Genomic DNA, 25,507 nt, shown 5'->3' on the forward strand with positions numbered 1-25,507 from the left:
AGCCATAAGAAACTGACACAGATGTACAGGGTGGCCACACGTGCAGAATTTTGTTTATGCCCATCAGCCCAGCAGGACTCTAACAGCTCTCCTTTCACTCTCAAAACGGTTCTAGTTTGGTGGTAAACTACATAGTCACCCTAGATATGGATGGTATTTTCGTCTGTTACATCATCCATGATACAATTAACACAATGCCATGCCTAGAGTAGGCATGCAATATATAGTTTTTGAAGTACAGAGGAAAGAGTCTGTCATTTTAGAAATAATTTGCTCACAAGCTTTTCTACAAATTTTGGAAACAGGGAATTACTTTGGGTGGCTGAAGTAGAGAGAATCTGCTCAGGGATATTTATTGCTTAAAGATGAGGTTTTCAATTTGGTCTCACCACAAAAATACTAATTTGAGGTTTGTTCCAAAATGAATACAGATCTCAATTCCAGGTTGTATTTTTTTAATTGATAACACTGAGAGCTTTTGTTAGGTATGAGGACATGTTCCATATGTTTAGATAAATATGGTTTTAAGTCTTTCTTGGCTTTATTTCAGAAGAAATGTCTATGTAAACTTATTTGATAAAAATCAGAGGGGGAAACTGGAAGTCTCATTTAAAATAATTCTTTGACATGCAGCTTAGGTAGTGTAACTGGACTCCTTAAGAGTAAATGTCTGCTCGTTTGTTCATATTTATGTGTGGAGGGTGGGGAAACAATCAGAAAACAACTAAATTTCTACACCGAACATATACAAGATAGTATGAAGAGGCATTTTAAAAAGTTAATATAATTTCAGCCAATGATATCTTCGGGATCCATAGCCAGAAACTATATGGACTCAAATTGCAAATATCCATGAATGTGAATTACTGTATACTAGGCACTGGAAAATGTAAAAAGTAGAATATTTAGTCTACATACATAATTTTGCTGGAGACGTGAAAACTTGGAAAGACATAGAAGATGTTAATCAATCCAAGGTCAATGCAAGACTTTATTGTGCTAAGTTACATGATTCTGACTATAAGTGTCAGAAAGATTAGAAGGAAAAGTCCATTGTGAGCTATGATAACTGCTAAAAGCTTCTGATATGGCTTGGCTCTGTGTCGCCACCCAGATCTCACCTTGAATTATAATCTCCATAATCCCCTCATTTCCAGGGCAGGACGAGGTGGATGTAATTGAATCATACGGGCAGTGCCCCCATGCTGTTCTCATGATAATGAGTTCTCAGGAGATCTGATGGTTTTATAAGCATCTGTCATTCTCCCTGCCGGCTCTGTGAAGAGGTGCCTGCCACCATGATTGTAAGTTTCCTGAGGCCTTCCCTGCCATGTGGAATTGTGAGTTAATTAAACCTCTTTTTTTTAATAAATTACCCAGCCTTGGGTATTTCTTCATCGCAAAGTGAGAACGGACTAATTCAGCTTCATACAGAGAAGCAAAATGACCTCGTGTGTGAACACATGTAGGATTCACACTGGCATTCAAAGGGCAGGTGGGGGGGTGGGCAAGGCTACTTTGGATAACAGTATATGACAGAAATTTCACATGGCACATGTAAGGTGCACCACACAACACCTTTGCCTCAGCATTAGCTGCTGCATTTGGTTTAAAATACATGTTATAATATTTCTGAAACCTCATAAATCTTAGAACTCATTCCTCTCTGTTCCTCGGGGTAATGTGAAAACTTCAACCTATCCTCTGAATCTAAATTCTTATGAATTGAGCTGATTAGAAGAGATTCTCACAAGTTAAAGCGACGTGGTGTTACACATTGTGATGTAGTAATGCAAATTCATTTAGATAAATTTAATTAAGAAAGATCACACAAACCTGTTCCTTTCTCTAATGCTACTGAACTAAATCAACATAGGACTGATTAATTTGACAACATACTAAAATGCCAAGATTTTCCATTGACTAACACTCTTCACAAACTGATTGTATTTGGATAACAGTTATTGAGCAAAATATCGGAATATTGGATGACTTAGGCTGATCGTGGTTATGAAATATTTGCAAATAAATAAGCATTGTGAAATAAGTGAAAAAAACTGAAAAGAAAACGCAGCCCAAAAGTAAATACACTGATGTATGTTTTCAGATAATGAAGTTGGAGCAAAAGAGGGAAAATATGAGCCCCTCTGGTGCACAGGAAAGACAATGAAGACACAGAAATGGAGGCTGGCATAAGGGGAGAGCAGCAATTCAAAAGTATTTAAGCATGTAGACCCAATTTCCTTACCAGGAGGCAATCATACGCATTGCAGGAGAAGAGAAACTCTAACAAAATGTGCCTTATCACAAGCTCTCTACCTTCATCTACCTACTGCATAACAGAATGCAAATGGTAAACTAGAAGGTTTCATGATTGCTAATTGCTGAGTCTGCTATTCATTGCAGTTGGCCTGTTGGTTCATTAGCATTTCACTAAATAATAGAGCTAGAAAGTCTAGCAAGAAAACAGGTAACACCTGGATTCTATTAATAACTTGTATCACAATGGATATTTGAATCCGGTCTGATGTTGAATGAGACTTGCAGAAAATATGCTACCATGTGTGTTCTAAGATTGACCTTGGCCTATTATTGAGGGTATGTTATTGATAAACTGATGTTAGTCATTTGCGAGTTAGCACAAGCTAATAATCAGAGAGCAGCTTGAAATGTGGGGACGATGAGAACTCCAGAAAGTATGTAGAAACAAAAAAAGGTGGAAGACACTGTTGAATAGAAAAAAAGTTGCAGAGTAGGGTCACCTAGGACAAATCATGCACACACAGCGAGTGTCTCTGTGTTATCCATGCTGCAAAGAACAGAAGTCTGAAAACTTTATTGCTACCATTCTATGTTTTTAGTTGTAGATTTAAACTTTAATAACTACTGGAACACTTGACGTGAAAATTACTCTTCCTAAGTCAAGTTTATGTGTCAAAGTTTTAACTGATAAAATTGATAAATTTGGGTACTGTCCTTTCTATTTTACAAGGCTCTTTGAAATTTAGAGATGTTCGCACAAGAGAATATAGTGCACTACATGACTGAATCCACAAGGGAGGTAAGCATCTACAGCCGACAGCTCTAGCATGGATAGGCTCATAAACACAGCAAACGTCTGTTGGGACATGAAGCTTATAATCACTATAATATGGCCCCTTAATTGTAGGATAACAATAAGCAAGGTATCTGAATAATCACAAATAACCTTTGTGGAACTCAGCTTCTTGGCCTCTTTCCTTCTTACAATATGAAAGACCTGACAGGCCTGGAGGACAGAATAAACTCAGTAAACAGCAGACACTATGCTAAGCACTTCACAACAGTCCCATGAGCTGGGACCTGTTATGCCTTCCATTTTACAGATGCAGAAGCAATGCCCAGAGAAAGGATGTGATTTCAGCTCCACAACGTGTGCTTGGATAGCACCATGAGCTTAGTCATTCTATGCCAATGCCTTCTTGAACCCTTGGCCTCCCAAAGTGCTAAGATTACAGGCATGAGCCCCTGCGCCCAAACCCAATGCCTTCTTGAAGCAAAAGTGTGAAAACATGGAATATCCCAAGCATCTGGGCCAAGGTGAAAGAAGGTAGCCTAAAAATCCCTGAGTATGGCAGGAGAATTGATTAAGGGACACAAATGTTGCCATGGAAAGTAAACAACTAATGCTCAGTATCTTGGCACATATACCTTAACCACCACCTAACCCCTTTCTTTTCAAAAATACTTTTGAGGGATTTTTCCTCATACAAGTGAATTTCAAATTATGAAATTGAGTTGATAGAAAAGTAAAATTCATTCACAACAATTTGCGTATAGTCAAATTTCTTGAATTCTATCTTAAGTGGAAAGAGACCCACCTCCACCAAGATATGAACTATATGAACTACAGTCTCAAAACTGCAACTCAGATGCAGTAAGCAACACCCCTGCCCTGCAGCTTTTCACGCAGAGAGTGATAAATAGAGTCTGATTCCTAACTTCATTCTCCCCCATTACAGTCACTATCTCTTTCTCCTATTCCTATCAAAGGAGATAAAAAAAACTTTCTTTTAATATTTATCTCACAGAGATGTTGTATTACATAAGATAGCAGACAGAAAGCAGGTGCAGTGACTGTCTTAGAGGGATGCAATGAACAATTATTATTATATGGTTCTTCAGACTCATGGGCTTCCCCCTGTACCCCTCTCCAAGGACGATCACAACAACATGAGGATGTCAACATTGGAAAAGGATGACTAGCTCACAAGTATTTTCATTGCATATGGAAATAGACAAAGCCCTGTGGGAGGTTAAAGAGCCTTCCCTTCAGCTAAGAACACAGAGAACTCAAATAAAAATATCATAAAATACAGGAAGTCTGACTGTGAGAATCATTTAAGTGCCCTGCACATGGATATGTAGTTACTTTTAATTAAATCAATAGCTTTAAGTGATTGCCTATTACAACCATGCTTATCATTTTCCCTAATCTTTTTTCTAAGACCAAATTTTGCCACCCTTCGATCTCATAATTCCTGATGTATAGATTTACATTAGGGTTCCCCTCCACCCTATTTATGTAGACCAGCATCTGCTCTCTTCTTGCCTGAATAATTAATAACCATGCATGTTCCCAGGGCATCCTGCAACCTCCTTCTGCAGGCGTTCCCTCTGAGCAGTAGTCTTTTTCTGTTGATCATAGGCAGTTCATCTTAGAATTACACAAGTGGGAGCCAAGATCAATGGCAACTGATTTACAGCAGCTCTTACCAACAGCTTGTGGAAATTAGAAATAAATATGGGGTCAAACGACTCACCAGTAATTTGACATTGGTAAATCTGGCTTATTTAGAAGTCTTAAATAATAAGGACCTTCACATCGTTATTTCAACTGAAAGAACGTCAGTGCTTTGCCTTAAGAGGCTTTGAGAGCTGAAAAGGTGATTTAAGGTATATTACCATTAGAAGTATTCTTCTATTATCTTAAGTATTGCAATGCATCTGAATTGGTAGCACAGTAGTGTAACTATTCACAGCCCTAACTGGCATACATCAGTAGAAAGACCCATAGAAGAACTGCCCTTGGTCCTGAAATTGTGAGTTCAGCCCAGCTCTGTGTTTCTGTTTTCAGGTTGTATTACAAGTCAACAAAACAGGTGTCTGTGTTTCTGAGTACTCTGGAAATACCATAATGACACAACAAAATACGTAACAAAGCAATTCAGAAGGTTCATGGATTAAATGAGACAGAAGCAATGCGAAATATAAAAAACGACAATGTCATAACTAAATACACTATTTTAAGAAGACTATGGTGCTTAATTTTGAATGATGATTTGATGTGGTCAGTCTAAAATTGACATTGGTTTTGATTTACAAAGGAAAATCTCTTGTCTTGGAATAGCTATAAAATATGAGTTTTGAACATATGGGGCAACTTAGCAGAGACAGCAGTATATACATGTGAGCTGCAGTCTCCATATTCTGCAAAAGTTGTACTGTGATACACAATGACAAAACTGAAAATGTTATATAACTGTACTAAAATCTGATAAAATGTGAAAACAGCTCTCAAGGGGGAAATGTAGTCCATCTCACCTTCTAAGAGTTCACTTAAATGATGAAGGGGTTGAAAGTGTAGACCCAGTTTTGAAATAGCACAGGGAAAGACATTCTACAAATTGATGTGGTTCATAATTTGCCTGACATAAGAGCTACTCTTCATGCCTAGCAAAAATTTTCCATGCCAGAATCTGATTCTATTTCTTCTTCTGGTTGCATCCTTAACCAAGACGCATTCAGCCGGCCATGTAATAGGTATCATACAATTGAAAATTGCCTGATCAGCTTCAAGGCAGTATCTGTGTGGTTAGTAGATAACCCTGTATCATGAATGTAGTGGATAAGTTATGACATCTTTAAGAAACATTCAATAACTTTTAATGATACAGACTTGAAGCTGGAGGGTCATGTCACCTCTGCTCTCCTCTACCTCCCTCCACTATTCCTCCCCTTCTTCCCTCATTGAATTTCATAGGCATAGCATCTCACAGCATTTATACGTCCATTTTGAAAGTAAAAGTAAAAGTAAATGAATGTCAGAGGCAGCAACATAGGTGGTGGTCAAAGCTAGGGAAAATGAGAAGCAAAGAGAAGGAAGTGGCATAAGAGATCAAATTCAACCCCCTAGTTTTTAGACAGGAGGAATCTAAGTCTCAAGAAGATGAAATGGCATGATAGGGGTTACATAGCTTGTCATGCATATGGCCAAAAGCAGAATGAATCTTCTAGTTTTGATTTCTATGTCCTTTCTGCTGTATTATATTACAAAATATATTTATACACATTTTACAGTATACATAATACATATATAAAAGAGTACCCAGGAAAAAGACTGATGTAGACAAAATTTGTTTTTCTGGCACTGCACTTGCCCTTTCCTTTTCTTTTGGCTGTTCACATGCCCATGATGAATGCACTGTTATCCTTCCTGACTTAGGTAAAACATCAGCTGTTCTGATCCTCCATATTAGACCCAACCCAGGGAAGGAGACTGGGGCAAGGGCAACAGCAGCAACTTAGGTTTTAGTTGTTCTTATCAAGTAGCAAACTGGGATTGAACTGAGGTGCGTTTTGATTCCAATATCTGCAACATTAACTGTGCCACATTCACAGGGGCTAGGAAGGCTAACAAAGATGACCTTCTTGGTAGACAAGCAACCAATCTTATTTATGTTTTCTCTTGTTTCCAAGTTTAAAAACTTTTTTTTTTAACCTCCCAAGCAAGTTATCACTGACTTACTACTCTCAGAGTATTTTTATTAATCAAAAGCTGTATATCTTTTTTTTTAGTCATGAACATATATGGAGTTCTGAATCATGTTTAGTGTAAGAGCTAGAAATCTAACCATGAAAAGATGAGATAAGAGCCAGACTGGGAAGAACTTTATATGCAATACCAAACACTTGAGCCTTTGTCTTATGGGCTCAAGGGAGATATGGAGAATATTAAGCAGTAGAGCAATAGAATCTGATTTTTATTTTAAGTGAATAAATCTGACTACCATACGAAAAATGTATCCAGGGTGAACAAAAATCACCAGCAATACCTGTTTTCAGTGGTTTAACCAGCAGAGAAATAAAGAAGTCTTAGTTTATACCATAGGCTATTATAGGAAGAAAAACAAAAACAACTGTACACCAACATTGTACTTTAGGTTTTTTTTTCTTACAGGATTAGGGATTACACGAGTATGAAATAACTTAACTTGCATATTAGGGTTAAATAAAGAAAGAAATTATAGACAATGAATGCCAGAATTCTCACCTGGAGAAAGAGGTTTCAAATAAGAAAAGGAGAGAAGACTAGAATAAACCTTGTGGTGCTGAGTAGAGTCAAAGCTATCAAAATATACTGCAGATACATGGAAAGGTAGAACAATGGATAGATATAGCTGTGTTTATGTATGAGTCAGTATACATCCTTTCATTTCCCAGCCCCATTCACTCAGAGAAACTAGATGTAGTTAACCCACAGTAACAATGAGCACACCCAGCACCAAGATCTTGGTTTCTAAATACCATTCATCAATACAAAAAAAACAAATACCATTAATCAATACAGAGAACAAAAAGAGAGACGTGTAACATTAAAACACCAAAGAGCCAACTTCAGAGAGTTCACAATAACTAAAATTGGAGCAACTTGAAAAGTGAAAAAATAACAAAGATTAAAATAACAGCCATGAGTTCACATTGATATAAACAAATAAATGAATCCCTAAATAAGTGGAGGAGTAGACCATTCTTCCTTGAAGAAGGATTCCAATTAACAAACATAGAAAGAATGGGGGAAACAGAAAAGCACCATTAGAAGTTTACAGTAATGATTGCTTCAGACAAGAACCACTGATGAATACTCGAAAAAATAGGAAGAAGTTTAAGCAGAAACAAGATATGTTGCTCCACACAAATACTTACAAAGAGAATAAAGTAACTGTGCAATGAAGAATTCTGGCAGATACTACATTCACCAAGGGATCAGGGATGACATTACCAGTGAGGAACACATGTCAATCTCATACACCAGCTGCTGTCACGAACGGTGAAGGGCACGAGATCTCTTTGGTATCCTTCCCAATAATTCGAAATCTCATAATAATCATGAGAAAACATCAGTTAAATCCACATTGTGGAATATTGTACAGAGCAATGCACCAGTACTCTTGGAAAGTGTCAAGGTTGCAAAAGACAAGCAAAGACTAAAAATCTGTCACAGATTGGAGAATACTAAATGCAGAAGAAGGCATAACAATTAAATGCAATGTGGGATCCTGGATTGAATCTTGGGACAGAAAACAGAACTGAAAATGGCATTTATGGGGAAATGGTTAACATTCTAATATGTTCTGTAGATTAGTTAACAGGATTGTGCCAAGGTTAATTTCTTAGTTTTGATACTTATTCTATGGCTGTATAGAATGTTGACATGAGGAGAAACTGGAGGAAAAGTATATGGGACCCCTCAAGGCTTTTCAGAATAAAGGTTAAGCAAACTTATAGACAGTGGAACTGGAGGTGGGTAGAGGACAGGGTAGCAGAATCTTTAAGAGCAGTGATAGATGAGATGTTGAGCACTGACTGACCCAAGGATGAGTGATGTCTATTGGTAGGGGGAAGTCAGGTGGGAGTGCAATGCCTGAAGGGCAAGGAGGACTTCATTCTGGGACATGCTGAGTTTGAGGTGCTTCTGGGACATCCAGATGGACATGCAAATGAGGCCGTTTGATAAATGTGTCTAGAGTACGAGAGAGATGTAAATTGGAAATATAAATTGTGAAGTAGTCAGCATCTAGAAATTCGTTACAGACACGAAGATGGATAAAATCATAGAGAAAGAACCTGAATGATGAAGAGAAAGGAGTCTAGAGGTTGAAACTGAAATTTAACCCTTGTTCACACAAATCTGATTTTACAAACTTTTGTGGAAAAGGGGTATGGCTTATTCATTTTTGTGGTGTCACAACTTACTATTTGACTGGCAAATGACATGGGCCCATAAACATGTACCGAACATATGTTCGCATGCACAAATCAATGAAGAAATGAATCTATCTCCTTGGATGGGGGGATTATATGGAAGTTTCAGTCTTTCTCTATACATATTTCAGTCTGTCAGCTCAGCTCATGATGCTTGAATCTCAGGTTTTATTTAAAAGGCATTTCCCATAGTTTAAAAATTTAGGTAATTGGCAGAATGGATACCTCAAAGCAAGTTATGCTTTATGGTGTAAGGTCAGGTGGGATCTATTCCCCTCACCATTTCTTAGAGAATGGTAAAACCATCAAAGTCTTATTATTATTATTATTTTTAATATGGAAAATGGTTTTCTGGGCTTTGTACTTTCCCAGCAGGCCTTTTCCAGAACAAAGAGTAGCTCACTTCAGTCCCCTTTCATGGTTATTGCTGAATGCCCAAGCACTACTCCTCCCTGGAGGATGGTTCCCACCCAGGGTTCAGGTGGAATGAGTCAACCCACATTAAATAAGAATCCTCAGCCTGAAATCCTGGCTCAAATAGGAAACAGAACATCTCACTCTCACCTACAAGTCCTTACACAGTGTGGAGTTCCTGCCTTGTGCTTCCCAGCACTTCCAGGTAACACTGTGTGCTATGCAAACATTCTGCTAACAGAGTTTGCTTTGTTCTGGAAAACAGTGAAATATAATGATATTTTAAAAGATGAGTGGCTGCTGAAATCCCCATAACATTGCACTATTTGAGAAAATAGAGCTTACCTGAATATTTTAGGCTTAACAATTGCCAACCAGATGGCAGGCAGCAATATAAAAGGTATTACAAAGCTCCAACTCCTTATGTGTGTCATTTAGTAGGATATTGTGCTCAGAATCCTGTTTCATCACTATTGGGTGAGGTACTCCCCTCCCCACCTTTCAGTTTTATTTTCTCACGCTAACACTTCAGGGAAAAACACCATTTTAAAGCATTGCTTTGGATTTCTAATTCATTATCTTCATGTTTATTGGCAGTTTCCTTGAAGCTCTTCTAGGGGTAGAAATTGGGGAAGAGTGGTGGTTTATTAGGAGGGCAAAAGATGTGAGTTTGAAAGAAGAGATGCAGAACACACTTATTCTTCTTGTTATGCAACATGCGGCTTTTCCTCCAGTTTGTTGAAAGCACTGAGAATTTGGCCCAGACTTTCTAGTGATTTTAGGCATCCAAACTGCATCATTAGTGGTGAGGTCTTAGTATTCTAAAAGCAAAATGCTCAGCTAGTGTTCAAACAGAAGCTCAGGTACAATGGGATGGGGTGTTTGGGTCAAATCCAGCTGTAGGAGAAGAAATAAACTCTAAGTAGGAAGACAGGACGTAGTGTTCTAAAAAATGTATGATTCAGAGGGATCAAGAAAGAGACATTTCAAGGAATTTAGGGGGCTAAGATGGAATGGGGCAGGCTGGCAACTCACAAGAGTGCATGTGGCCTAGCAGCAGATAGAAGGGCCCACACCGTGGGCCGGAGTCCATTGTCTGAGAACAAGTCAAAGCCAAGGCCAAGGTTTGGGGAAACTGGGGCGTAGAGAAATTATTAAAGTAGACATTCAGGAATGGACACAAAGAGACAAGCTATGAGGACAGTGTTACACTGGGTATTTGTGATGGAAGTGTCACAGTGCTTCTCCACCAAGAGCTGGAGCCACAGCTAGAGTAGGGGAGATATGGGACAGACTTGATGCAGAGGCCCACCGTCCACTGCAGAGGCTTCGTTGACTCCGCTGCAGAGCGTGTCACTGCAGAGCGTGTCCCAGGCTCATGTCAAGCTAAGCTGGCAAATCGACCTCTGTCCAGGAAAGCAAGGAAAAAATAGTCACAGTTTAAACATAAAATATATACATAATCAAATAGATGTTAAAGACAACAGTCAATTGGAGGTTCATCTGCTTAATACTTTTCCTCTGTAGAGATTGAGAATTCATTGATATCCGAATTCTCTCCAAATATTTTATGACAAATGTATTCAAGTGATAAACGTACACAGCCAGTGAAGTTCCTCTAATCAACCAAAAGAAACAAATATGCATCCCCCCAAAAGAAAGAATATCCATCACTGCTATCACAAAGGACATCATCAACAGTAACAACAAAACACCACATTGTGAGACTCTTGTTTTGCACGGATCCTCTGATCTTGCTCCTCTCCTTCATTTCACCCAGGCTGTGTGTACTCAGCATCTGTATCTGAGCAGAGAGAATGAAATCATAGAAGATGAGCCGTAGCCCTGAATAGGCTGTTTAAATTAGTTCCAAGGCACGGGTAATTGTCTAACTCTTCCCTTTGCTCAGCCTGTGTAAACACAGATTTAAATGATTGATCAAAGATAGAATAGTCCCATAATGATCAAAAGAAAATTAGTGGAAGCTCAAAGAAAGTGTATTGTCTCAGGATTGAAGACTAAAGGGCTTGAAGCCCCAACCCAAGCTTTACTTTCCCTTCTACTACTTGCAAGGGGGTCACCACCTGCTTAGGTAAAAAATAAAGATAGTTTTTTAAAAAAAAGTTCAAGTTTAATGACATTCTAAAACTCTGTGGTCACTTAATTGCCTGCCACATGATAAAAAGTAGTGTAAACAGCCCTTTAACTTCTTTAAGCCTCAGTTTTCTTATTCTCAAAGTTGGGGAAAAAAAATCTCATAGATTTATACTGACAATTAAAGGACAGGCGGTATATTAAAATGCTTTTATAATGTCCTATTCCCCATAAGTGTCCCAAAGACAAGTTTGATGGTGACATAAATGAATCAATAAATGAATGAGTGATTATACACATAGCTAGAGTGACATAGTGACTTCTGTGCATGGACAACATAAGCCTGCACTACCATTTATCTTTATGGTATTTATCACTATCTGATAATACATGATATATTTCTTTATTTATATGCTGTCTGCATCCCCATCACCAAAAAGATGCATGGAGCAGCAAATTTGTCTTATTCGCTATAATATTTCCAGTGATCAGAACAAAGCTTAGCACATAATAGGCATTCAGTCAATATGTATTTGATAAATGAATGAATGACATATTCAGGTTTTGGACTGAAACCTGCCTGACTTCAAAGGTGTTATCTTTAAACACTAACTGTTCACAAACAAATAGACTCCAAATCATAGAGGCAGATTTCACTCAATTCCATTTCGGTCTTATATAGTTTTGGGAGGTGGAATAACGTCCCTCACTTCAAGAACCTGTGAATGCATTACTTTATATGGCAAAAGGGATTTTTGCAGACGCAATTAAATGAAAGACCTTGTGATGGAAAGATTATGCTGGATTATTCCAGGAGTCCCATTTATTCACAAGGGTTTTTAACAGCATCTTGGAATGTTTCCAGGCTGTGGTCAAGAAAGCGATGTGACGCCTGAAGCGGGGCCCAAGAAATGCTATAATATTGGCTTTGGATATGAGAGAAGAGGCCAGGAGCCAAGGAATGCAGGTGGTCTTTAGAAGCTGAAAAGACAAGGAAATGGATCTTCTCCTAGAGTTCTGGAAATACACACCATCCTACTGACATCCTGATTTTAGCCCATGGAGACCTGAGTCAGACTTCGGTGCTACAAAACTGTAAGAACACATTTGTGTTGTTTTTAGCCACTCAGTTTGTGTTGATTTGTGACAGCAATGATAGAAAACTAATATAATAGTACAGAGAACATCAGTTTGAGGAAGTCCATTGTTTATTTGCTGTAAGAATACGATTTCAGACATAAGAAACTAGCTCACATTTTAAAAACTAAATTCGATATACTACAGAACCTTCTAAACATCCTCCTAAACTTCATGTCAAAATTAGACAACTGAAACTTGGGACCAATCGTAAACATTTCTGCCTTTCTACACGTGCTTATACGAAAATCTTGAAACCTCTGTGGATTTTTTTTTGCCCTGGAACCATGGATTGGCTTCTGCATACTATTCATCTCTACAACCAAAACCTTCCTCTGCTATGTTTTCCATGCTGCTTTCCACAATCAGAAAAAGCAAAGAAAAGAAAAGAAAAGAAAAACACAGTCCGTGCTGCCACCATTTCCTACCATATTCACATCTTCCCTACACACGTATTGCTGCAGCCTTCCTAGGAAGAGGCCCTGGTGTGTGACTTTATCAGCAGCCCCCAACTCAATGGTCTCCACCGCAGAGCCACAGGCATGCCTGGCCATGATGCTAAGGCTCTATGAGACCACAGTTCCCAAGCAATGGACATTGCCGCAAAAAATTAACGTGCATCTGTTCATCACTGCAGACGGCAGAGAAAGTGGGCTGTAATTTTAGCTTCTATCCCCCAAATAATGTTTGTTGTCGTGCTGTAATCTTGGCAATCAGCGTAACAGATGAACATATCGTTTCATCTGAAATATTTGCTAAACATGATAGGACCTTGAAAACCACACCTCAGTGTGTGTGTGTGTGTGTGTGTGCGTGTATGTGTTTGAAGAGAAACCATGTGTATTGGGTGGAATTAAAAACCGAACCACGTAAAACCTAGCTAAATAAGGTAAAATGAGGAGCTTTGCAAATGCATTGAATTAGATGCATGTCTCTTATTATACCTTTCTCTGGAACTTAGTATTTTTTTAACCTTAAAAATGAGGCTCTCAGACAGGTCTAGAAAAGCCATGCATCTACTTTTCCTTTTGTAAAATATGAAAATTTAAAGCACGTGCAGTTTTCAAAGTGGAATCTAATGACAATAAAATTTAATTGGGCATATTATTCTTGTGATATTGTATTAACCCGAGTGCCGCAAACTCATTTGCTTATAAAATAGCCTTGACCACTGAAAGGACTCTTTATTTCTGGGGTGGAACCACTAGTCTATATGTTGAATTGACACTTAGGCAAACCACCACTAGCACTAAACTAGGAAATCTCTTTCTTTCCAAAGTCACCTCAAGATGAAATTCACATATGAGGCCATTGCTAGAATAAACACATTAAAATCATTTCAGGCTGGGTGTGGTGGCTCACACCTATAATTCCAGCACTTTGGGAGGCCAAGACAAGTGGATCACTTGTCAAGAGTTCAAGATCAGCTTGGCCAACATGATGAAACCCTGTCTCTACTAAAAATGCAAAACAAGCCAGGCATAGTGGCACGTGTTTATAGCCCCAGCTACTTGGGAAACTGAGGCACAAGAATTGCTTGAACCCGGGAGTCAGAAATTGCAGTGAGCCAAGATCATGCCACCACCCTCCAGCCTGGAAGACAAGAACAAAACTCCATCCCAGGGAAAAAAAATTTTCACGTCCCTCGTCACCTTGCTCTATATTATATATAGCCACAAAATCAATACCTTCATCATCAGTGAACTACTCAAGGTTTCAGGGTGCAGCAGCGAGAACAACACATTTGAGATTTCTTGCCTCTGTTGAGCCCTCATTGAATAGGCAAGACAGATGAGCAAAGTAATTTCATCTCCAGATAGTAAGAAATGCTAAATGAGAAAAAATTAGTAGGAGGAAAAGGAGGCATGGTAGAAATGACAGGCAGACAGTGAAAAAGTGAGTATCTGGAGAGGAACATTCCAGGAAGAGGAGTCCAGAGTCAGGCTTGTAAGGCCAGGGCACATTCTGTATGCTCAAATAGGAACAAGACTAAGGTGACTGAAGCAGAAGGGGAGGAGAATGGTAAGAGATAAAGTTGGAGAAGCAACAAGGATGTTCTCACCCATACAAAGAACCAAGCAGGAACAATCTAGATATTCACAGAAAGAATGTAGGCATCAGCCCCTTTTTATTCTGTTCCCAGGGTAATAAAATAGGAATTAGAACCAAATATCACATGTCCTTACTCGTAAGTGGGAGTTGAACAATGAGAACACATGGACACAGGGAGGGGAACATCACACAGTGGGGCCTGTCGGGGGGTTGGGGGCAAGGGGAGGGAGAGCATTAGGACAAATACCTAAAGCATGTGGGGCTTAAAACCTGGATGAGGGGTTGATGAGTGCAGCAAACCACCATGGCACACGTATATCTATGTAACAAACCTGCACATTCTGTGCATGTATTCCAGAACTGAAAGTAAAATAAAATAAAATAGGAATTAGAAACTATCTTTATGACTCTTAACCCTTGGTCTTAAACATCTAGCTTTTTGGTTTTGTTTGTGTTAATATGTATGGATATACAATATGGTATAAGTATCTGCATGTGTGTTATATGTGCAGAGATATTCAGCACTAGTAAAATATGATGCATTAAAGAAATTATGACTTCATCGCTAAGCCCCACATAAACATGTTTTCAATATTTAATGGCTATTTTTCCCAAACTCAGTTCCATGATTACATTTCATTGAAACTAACATGTAACTGTTAGGCTGGGCATGGTGGCTCACACCTGTAATCCCGGCACTTTGGGAGGCCAAGGTGGGCAGATCACCTAAAGTCAGGAGTTTGAGAGCAGCCTGGCCAACATGGTGAAACCCCGTCTCTACTAAAAATACAAAAATTAGCTGGGTGTGGTGGCGAATGCCTGTAGTCCCAGCTACTCGAGAGGCTGAGGCACAAGAATCACTTGAACCCGGGAGGCAGAGTTTGCAGTGAGCCAAGATCACGCCACTGAACTGCAGCCTGGGTGACAAAGTGAGATGCTATCTCAAAAAATAAAAAAATACATAAAGTAAAATAAAATGTAATTGTTTATAGACTATACCGTCATTATTCTATGATCCTCTAAGAAAGAAAAAAATACTTCTGATGACCTGAAACGTGCTATCAAACACATATTACAATTATCAGGAATGTTTCAAAATTTGAAAACTTATCTATCACAGAATAAATAAAATCCAATACATTTATCCCCTTTCCTGATCTATAAAATGCATAAACTTTGACTTATTTTGAAACACTCTGCGCAAACTTACAAGTGAACTTTGAATCAAAGCAAGACATTGTTTTTTATTTCCTTTTCCTGGGGTCCACTTGCTGAGAGGCAAGATGCTTTTAGTTTTGCTTTTATTAGCAGAAGTCATTGTCGTAGTAGTTGCAATGGAGGTGGAAGTGCGTATCATAGTGACAGTGTTGGTCATGTGTTTATCGGGTATTTACTGAGGATGCTATCATATCTCCACCTATTGGTTCTACCTGATCTCGCTCCACATGTAAACTTAAAACCAGATGAGATAGTTCAGCAACAAACAGCATGTCAAGTAGCTTCTAGCTTACTAGCAGAACATCCAAACTCAGTTTCTTAAACTTTTCTCATGTGGCCTCTACCTAAGTGTGCCACCAGTGGTAGCACGTTAGCCTAAAATTGTAAGCTTATGGTGATAGACAGTTCTACAAAACTTTTTGCTGTAATGACAAATACTGTTCAATTGCTTGCCTATTATTAGGCCCACGTCAAAGCACTTCATAAGCATTTATGCCTCAGAACTACCCTAGGAGGTAGATCTAATGATTATGATTTCCAGATCACAGATGAGGAAACGAAAGCACAGAGAGGTTGGATTATTTGCCAACAGACAAAAACCCAGGGAAGCAACCTGCCTCTGTGATGACCCGTTGGCACTGCCGCGGCCAGCACCTCTGCACTCACCACGCACGCCCGCGGCCAGCACCTCTGCACTCACCACGCACGCCCGCGGCCAGCACCTCTGCACTCACCACGCACGCCCGCGGCCAGCACCTCTGCACTCACCACGCACGCCCGCGGCCAGCACCTCTGCACTCACCACGCACGCCCGCGGCCAGCACCTCTGCACTCACCACGCACGCCCGCGGCCAGCACCTCTGCACTCACCACGCACGCCCGCGGCCAGCACCTCTGCACTCACCACGCACGCCCGTGGCCAGCACCTCTGCACTCACCACACATGCTTCGGGCTGGCTCTTTTGTGAGGATCAGATTGTTGATCAGAACATACACATGTCTGGGTTAGCAAAGATTATTTTTTTTGGCTAAATGTTAGTTAGGCTCCTAGACTCTCTGCTATATCAGTCTGTGCACTTCCTTGTAAAATATAGCTTCAGAAAAGAACCCTGCAAAGTCAGTTTACCACGAACTCCTCACCCTTTATACCTCATCATCCTGGATATCTGATCAGGCTCCACCTCCTCCACCATCCCCCAGATGATGTTTGGTCCTCCTGGCCTGTCTTCAGCAAGAATCTCGTTTGGTCTGTTTAGTGAGAATCTCCGTGACCCCTGCTGTTTCCTCTTAGTAACTTTCCATCCACTAACCCCCACCCTGTTTCTTGCATATAAATTCCCATTTGCCAGGATATATTTGGAATTGAGCCAATTCTACCCTAGACCTTTTTCCCTATTGTGAGAGTCCTTAATAAAATCTGTTTTTACCCCATTAACTACTATCCAGCTATGGTTTTTCTTTGACGATATCTCCTAGTTCACCCTGTCACATTTAGTGTGGTAATGAGCATAGCTACATCTGTTACTGGCTCCATTCTCTATGCCTAAAAATTCATGAGGGGCTGGGAGCAGTGGTTCACACCTGTAATCTCAGCACTTTGGGAGACCGAGGTGGGCAGATTACTTGAAGTCAGGAGTTTGAGAGCAGCCTGGCCAACATGGTACCCCATCTCAACTAAAAATACAAAAATTAGCCGAGGGCACCTGTAGTCCCAGCTACTCAGGAGGCGGAGGCAGGAGAATTTCTTGAACCTGGGAGGCAGAGGTTGCAATGAGCCAAGATCACACCACTGCACTCCAGCCTGGGTGACAGAGGGCGACTCTGTCTCAAAAAATAAAAATAAAAATAAAAAATCATGAGGCCATGCAGCTGATTTTGATGTGGATATTCACACTTGTTTTGCATGCAGCCTCAGTGATTTTACTGGTCTAAGATGATAGGATTTTTTTTAAATTTCATTTTCACCTAGCACACCAATCAGAAAGAGTCTGTTCTTTTGGTGCCTTTAAAAAAATATTCATGACACATCATGTTGACAAGTCAAGACATTCAAGCAGCCCAGTCAAGTTGTACACCCAGGTGAGATGGAAAAAGTGAATGAAAAATCAGAGCATCATTTCTCACCAGTACTGCCTCTGAACTGACCACACACAGCACAGTTCACAGGCCACCCAGCTGTCCCTTAATCCTCCCTTATGAGACAGTAAGAGGCTTCTTCTGAGGTCCTGACAGGCTGCAAATTCTTTTCTCAGAATGGCTTGGGATTTGTTGCATAGTGGCAACCCTGCTGTGATCTTCCAGAAAGGAAGAATACCCATAAATTAAAACATCACCAGCATCAATTCCAACACTTCTGGATCCTCTAATCACCTAGGCAAAATATAAAAAATAAAAACCTTGTTTTGCTTTCTCTCCTCTTGGCCCTCCTCTGCCACATCTTCTATGGCTGTAAGTCTGAGCCTGCCTAAGCCTTAACTGGCTGAGTGTTAACTCATCCAGTGAGTTCAAAAGAGAGGGACACAGCAAGGCACACAGAGATGCCAGTGTCACAGTGGAACCAGCCTAGGAGAGCTCAGGCTTATAGCTGGCATCCGAGGGTCGCCCTGGAGGAAACACTGGAACAAAAGGATCCTGTGGCTCCTGGCTACTGACAAGTCTTTGGCCTAGTTTATTTGAGTAGTTCAGAGAAAACAGAATTTTTTGGAATTTCCAAGGCATTTGCATCAGGTTGGTGTGGGACCACACTTTTAAAACCTTTAAAGTTTTCCAGGAAATGCCTTGTAGAAACTGGATTTGACTCCACTTTGTCCTTGACTCTGATGGATGCCAATGGTGAAGCAATTTCTGTTCTTGTCACTACGCAATGCCTTCCTCTCTAGTTGTGTTCTCATTTCACCATTATTTTAGATGTCTTTGAAACTATACACATTTTATTTTCCCTAATATGTACCTAGATTCATTGAATGACACACTTAATTTTTCTAATTTGATCAACAGTTGGTTAACTGAATGAATAGACAATCTGTTTAAAGAGAGAATTTGTACTATTTCCTTCCTTGTCTATTCTTCATCCTTACCCACACTCTCTCCTATTCAATCACAGTTATTTTTTCTGGATCCCATGGAACTCAAGTCAGGCTGGTGAAACCGGTTTTGGGTCCTAAATTTGCTACTTATCCTGTGTGAGGCCTTTGAGAAGTTTTCTCCTCTAAGTATCTATTCGTCACACGTAAAATAAGAGCAGTAACCTACCTAACTCAGAGGTTCTTGTTGTAATTAAATGAGATAAATTAAATGAAGCAAGTATCAGAGTGCTCAAAACAGCATAAACATCTAATAACTGTTAACTCTTACCACCACCTCCCCTTTCATAAATTTAAAAGAAAGTTAATGAATTTTTGCCAATCCTGGAAAGCTATCATCCTTTTAAAGTAAGTTATAAAGTATTTTATAACTTAAAATGAAAACTCTTACAATTATGCTTTTCTCTGGAAACATCCCAATCAATCAACTTTGCCAATGTATAAATAAACAGTATGGGTCACCCCACAATTTAGAATTGGATGGTTTTCCTGGCTCTGTGCCATCTCTCCTGTTCCCATACCAACGTCTCTGCTGGATGTAAAGTCTGTGAAGGAAATTGTTTTATGGGCCCACAAGGCTGCAGAACACAGTACGCAGAACACAGTAACAGCAGCACCCAGCTGGCTAAGGGCTGAGGATGTGGCCTTATCAGCCCTGGAGTTTGGTCAAGGCCGAAAACAAAGAGCCATTCTCCTTCAATAAATAGAAGACAGCTGGAGTCCCCCAACTCCTCTTCTTAAGGGAGCCTTTAATGACCTCTCAGCCATGTCTTCATGTACGGATAGGGCATGGTTTCTGAAGAATGGGGACCAGAACTTGGGGGAAGGTGGGGAACAAGAAAACATGCTATCTTGGGTAGAAATTAAGATAAGGAAATATTTTGTAAAAAAACAAAACCCGTAATGTATTCCTTTTCTGCTCATTCCCTAGTTACTCTCCAGCTTCTGAAATGAAGGTGTGATGCTGGACAGAGGAAGATTCTGCAAGCTCCTGCTGCCATCAAAAGCTCCGTAAGTGCCGCATTTACCGAGAGAGGGCAGCTTCAAAGGTTTCATTTCCACTTAGAGTCTAAGCGGCTCTACAAAAGAGCATTGATTTTGGTTAAATTGATTTCATTCATAGTTGGTTTGGATGGTGTATTCGAAAGATAGATCGTATCAGACTGCCAGCGTACAGGAGTCTGGGGGGGACAGACCTCTTCTTGTGTCTGTGCATGTGGTCCTAAATATTTCCTCTTCTCACAGGTGGGTGGGATTTGGCCTTTGAGGGGCCTGAAAAAGACATTTTCACAGGATGGGCCATTCTGGACAGTCGTGTTACACTGCAATTTGGGCTATGTCAAAAGCATAAAATCAGTCTTTTCAATATTGCTTCTAACTGCCTGTGCAGCAAATATCCATTTGTCTTATTACTTTATATTAATGCACATTAGCTATTGACCCTAATTTAGTTGAAATATATAATAACAGACAGATGTACCAAGTGCCATCCGGTTATTAGAAACTCGAGTTTGTTCCATGGATTCTGGGTGGTGGCTACTATGGAAAATACCTGCATGACTATTTCAAACGTGCAAGTAGGCGTGAGTATTCATGATCACTGTATTTGACTGCAAACCTCAAGCAGGATGGCATTTGAAAACCGTATAATATCCAAAACCATAGTACCAAACAGCAGAAGGCTTCTGCTGAAAAATGTTCAAGATTATACATGTGTGAACATGTAACACATGCAGTTTTATATTAACAAATGCCATCAACTTTCAATTATTTATTCAAATGAAAGGCAGCTGCTAGTTTAAAAATATAAAAGATACAGATACAAGATTTCAAACTCATTTAAAGATGTCTGATGGCCGTAGGCTGGAACCTGTGGTCTTTCTTACTCAGCATTTGAATCTACTTATCTATGCTCTGTTCAGATCAATATTAACATTGGTTTCATTCTCTAAGCAGCCACTGACTGATGGTAATTGGACAGAGATGAATTAAAGGTAGGTGTCTGAAGAACTCAGTGTGAGATTAAAAAAATATCATAGGTGGATTATACAGACATACATGGATATGTTTTAATGCCACTTTTCAGCAGTATTCTTTTAAACTGGGGATATGCAAAAAAATAGTCTGGGGATCTTTTTCAAACACAAATGCTTAGGTCCCACCATCCAAGTAAGTTGATTTAACAAGACTGGGGTGGACCACAGGCAATGTGTTTTTAGTAAGTTAAACCCATACCAGTTGATTCTGAGCACTGCTTCAACTACTACATTAAATATCAGAACAAAAAACAAACAAACACAAAGATTGGCTTTTAGGCACTTGAGAAAGAGCCTCAGCCTTCTGCAAGACATATAAATGCCACCACCAATGACCCAATTGTTAAAACCAACAATACAGGAGTATCCCTTGGTTACACACTTTCTCATCCCATCCGCCACCCAAGGCCCTGGCTCTATCTCCAAAACACTTCTCAATATGTCCAGTTTTTAGTTCAAGCTGTCATCTCCCCACCTACCCTGCTGCTTTTTTCCTGGAGATTAGCATGGTGCCAGACACATGATATCTGCTAGACAAATATTTGTTGAAAGAATGAGCAAACAACTGAGCAATTAGGAATTGTGTATTTTTCAACATCTACTTGCACAAGACTTGGTATATACAAAATTGAGTTAATACTAACAGACATGAAATGGAAAAGAATGCTGTTAATATAGCTGAGTGTAGGGCACAGGACATGAGTCAGACTGAATCTCAGGGAGAAGAAATAGCCCACCAGCACGTTGACTACCACTAGTACTCAGGGATCCGGATACCTGTGGTCCAAGCCCATGCCATCTCCTGTTTCACTCCTACCCGCAGCAGAGAAGCTGGGGAAAGGCATGTGCCAGAGCAAAACCAGCTTCACAGTCCACATGAGGGTATCTGGTGGCAAAACATCCATTATCACCTCCTCGTCTGAGAAGCAGAAGATTGGATTTCTGGAGGGTCTCCACGGCCCACGTGTGTTCTGTTCCATTCTAATGCTTACGTAAAACACCCTCACAAAGGACAAAGGTGATGGAATCACTGCTTGGAATGAAACAAATCTGAATGTAAATGGAAAATAATATGGTTAGAACTGAAGAGGCAGACACTATATAAATAGGCCTTGCAAATTAACACACACCCGAAAGCCACCCAGAGAAAAGCAGCTGTCCTGATGACTGAGTAACGAAATGCTTCAGCACTGAGGACGGTTCTTGTGGGTCACGCTATTGGTGTTGTTCAGTCGGTGCCCAGAGTTCAGAAGCCAGAGCTAAAGGCAACTGGCAGAACTGACCCACTCCAAGTGGGCTGAGGCATCCACCAGGCCACCAGTCAGGACTATCACAGTCCAGGTATCACAGAGTAGTATAGACTTGAGATGCATAAAGAGATTCTGGGAGAAAACAAAGGAGGGGACAAAATAAAGAACTGAGTGGCCACTGAGGGGCCGTCCTGGTAAGGTGGGGAGTGCTCCCACCTCCCAGTTTCCCCCAAACTTCATTTATGCCCTCTCCGTGCTCCCAACAGGGACACAAATTAAGGCAGGTTGGCTTGGTCCCTCCAATTCAGTTAAAATGTTTATTGTTTGTCGTCCAGGATTCTAAATCACTCAGAAGGGAGCTGATTTGTTCTCTCAAGTTCTCCATTACCCCTGTGGGGGCTTAGGAGAGAGCTTTGAACTGAGAAACAGCCCTGGCAGTAATTAAATACAAAAGGCCTCCCCGTGCCTCCCCACATTCGGAATTGGCAGCCGGTTCCAGTCAAGCAGAAGGGGGAAGATTTGATTTTAATCACACAGATTTCAGATTTTATTTTGCTCATTAAAATTCCTGATAAGGATTTACTTCAGCATTCTGTGGTTCTCCCTGAATATTTGAAGAGGGTCTTTTAGAATTTTTTCTCTTTTCACGGCAAATGTTTTCTGATCCCTGCCTGCTCCGTGGTCTGAAAAGATTGCCTCCACCTTGCTCAAATCCAAGGTGTGAGAAGTTTCTGAGAGAAAAGAGAAAAAAACTGTAGGGATGGCATGCCACCACTATGTAATTACAGCCATGCTGCCTCTGCTCAGCCCAAGTGAAAAAATCAATTATCTAAGAATGCAGGCCTGGAATCAAGATGAAGAAAAACTTTGCTCTCTGAGGTTATCCAGAACTTCTAGGAAAATAAGGAATTCTGGGTCTGTATAAAACCATACTGCTGGGGAGGGAAGCAAATCCTTTTTAGAAGAAACGGCTAAGACGCCTACAAGCCTCTGTGCCCCAAGTAGGCTGCCTCTCTGAGGGCAGTGGGACCTCAGGCCTCAGTTCCAGGGCGGCAGGGGCACAGGCCTTGTTCCTCTGCTATGGCCAGGGCTAAATTGTCACCAACCAGGCACAAATTGGAAAGAGGCTGGGAATGTTTTCTTCTTCAAAAGGACATCAATGCCAATACCTTCTTGCCCACAGAGAATCTAATTTTAGTGTAGAGATGTATAAATATATATTCATATGTGGGTGTGTGTATATATATGTTCTATATATAGAATTAGAGCTATAGTATTATAGCTATATAGAATAGTATATAGTATTATAGATATTCTATATATGTATATTCTACATATAGTATCATTATATACTCTCCATCTGTACCTCTACATATCCTTGAATCTCTCTGACTGCATCTATGATGAGGATTTGCAAGTACCACGTTCTATATTCTGGATTCTCTGGATGAAGCCTGTCCTCCTGGAGAGGGGAAGGGAGGCAAAGGTCCTTGGCAGTGGTGAAGGGCCTTGTGGGCTGAGCCACATCACCAGACTCCCTTCCTAATGGAAGCTTCGGTATTAAAAGCCCAGTACATGCTCACTGTGCACTGCTTCAGACGTGCTGTACTCTGATAGCAAATGTGAGAACTTCTGATTTGGCATAAATATATACCAAAGTATTCCTTTTTGGCCTCTACGTTTACCCATAAAATATTAGATTGCCAGATGGCATTATTTGGGGTGATCATTCCCAGCCTCACTTATGTGCTCAAACACCTACAAAATTACTCCAATTGTTGCTAGCTTGTTAACTTCAACTAGCAAGTGAAAACAATTTACCTTTTGTCATTTTACTCCAACAAAACTCTATTCCCACTGAAGTAATTTTAACACCTGTCAAAATGCAGACACAACCAAAAAACAGAGAGATTACATACATATGTTTGTGCGTATATGTGCTTGTATATGTAGACATATATATCCCACTTTTAGTAGATTAGAATATATATAAATTGTAATTCTATTAATAGGCAATAAATGGTGATGAGGTTTTAAAACATCCTAAGAACCCATTATCAGGAAATCTGATCAAGTTACTCCAGGCAGGAGAGATGACCACTTGCCAAGATATGCAGCCTGTTTTCCATGTTCGAAGTGCTCATATGGGAGAAAACTAGGAATCAGAGAATGAGAGAGACATGTCCTTAATCGACCTCTACCGAGCTCATCTGGGAAGAAAGTGGGTCCCTTCCTTCCCGCAATGCAGCCCTCTGTTCTGGACTCGACCTCGAGCATTTTGTCCTTTTCATTCTTTTGTGTGCTAACGCTATTTCTTAAAGAACAACATCTTGTCCATCACAATAGAATGTAAGGCCCTGCTCTTGTTTGAAGCCTGTGCACTCCCACTTCCTGCAGTCTCTTTACTTAGCAGCAAATTTCCCTTCATTAAAATTAAGCCTCATTTCTTGCTCATCTTTTCCTGTTTTTCTCAGCAAAACTGAGTGCAATCCTGAACCTGTTTTTCTTGCCGCTTTATTTTCTTGTCACTTCATCACTGACTCCTCTTTCCCTCCAAAAACAATTGAGAGATTTATTCCACCCAATTTTGTCTCTCCTTTGTGTGGGAAACAACAGGAAGAGAAGATGAGGAGTGTGGGTGTGGGTGTGGGCTGTGGGTGTGTATGTGTGGAAAGAGTGGGTGTGGATATACGTATGTGTGTGGGGTGTGGGTGTGTGTGCATGTGTGTGTGGGGTGTGGGTGTGTATGTGTGTGTGGGGTGTGGGTGTGTGTGTGGAAAGAGTGGGTGTGGATACACGTGCGTGGGGTGTGAGTGTGTATGTGTGTGTGGGAGTGTGGGTGTGTGTGCGTGGAAAGAGTGGGTGTGGATATACGTATGTGTGTGGGGTGTGGGTGTGTGTGTGGAAAGAGTGGGTGTGGATATACGTGTGTGTGTGGGGTGTGGGTATGTGTGTGTGTGTGTGGGAGTGTGGGTATGTGTGTGGGGGGCATGGGTGTGTGTACATGTGTGTAGGGTGTGGATATGTTTAAGTGTGTGGGAGGGGTGGGTGTGGGTGTGTGTATGCGTGTCAGGTGTGGGTATATGTGTGTAGGGAATGTGGGTGTGTGTATGTGGTGTTAGGTGTGGGTGTATGTATGTGTTGGAGAGTGTAGGTGCATGCATGTGTGTGGGTGGGGGTGTGGGTGGGGGTGTGGGTG

At 40.5% G+C, this 25,507-nt stretch overlaps 1 protein-coding gene and 1 long non-coding RNA gene across 6 annotated transcripts in view; one reads left to right on the plus strand and one right to left on the minus strand.

Moving 5' to 3' along the window:
* OPCML (opioid binding protein/cell adhesion molecule like) overlaps nucleotides 1-25,507 on the minus strand; it is a 1,159,533-nt gene that overhangs the window by 913,887 nt on the left and 220,139 nt on the right. The window lies entirely within an intron of this gene.
* Nucleotides 19,628-25,507, plus strand: part of LOC144334501 (uncharacterized) — a 63,206-nt gene continuing 57,326 nt past the window's right edge. The window contains exons 1-2 of one of the 4 annotated variants that reach the window (XR_013404441.1): nucleotides 19,628-19,849; nucleotides 19,954-20,033. This is a non-coding gene — a long non-coding RNA (uncharacterized LOC144334501). The remainder of the gene's footprint in view (nucleotides 19,850-19,953; nucleotides 20,034-25,507) is intronic. The other 3 variants (XR_013404442.1, XR_013404439.1, XR_013404440.1) reach the window with 3 other exon arrangements.

Source organism: Macaca mulatta, chromosome 14 (assembly GCF_049350105.2).
Source record: "Macaca mulatta isolate MMU2019108-1 chromosome 14, T2T-MMU8v2.0, whole genome shotgun sequence".
Taxonomy (NCBI): domain Eukaryota; kingdom Metazoa; phylum Chordata; class Mammalia; order Primates; family Cercopithecidae; genus Macaca; species Macaca mulatta.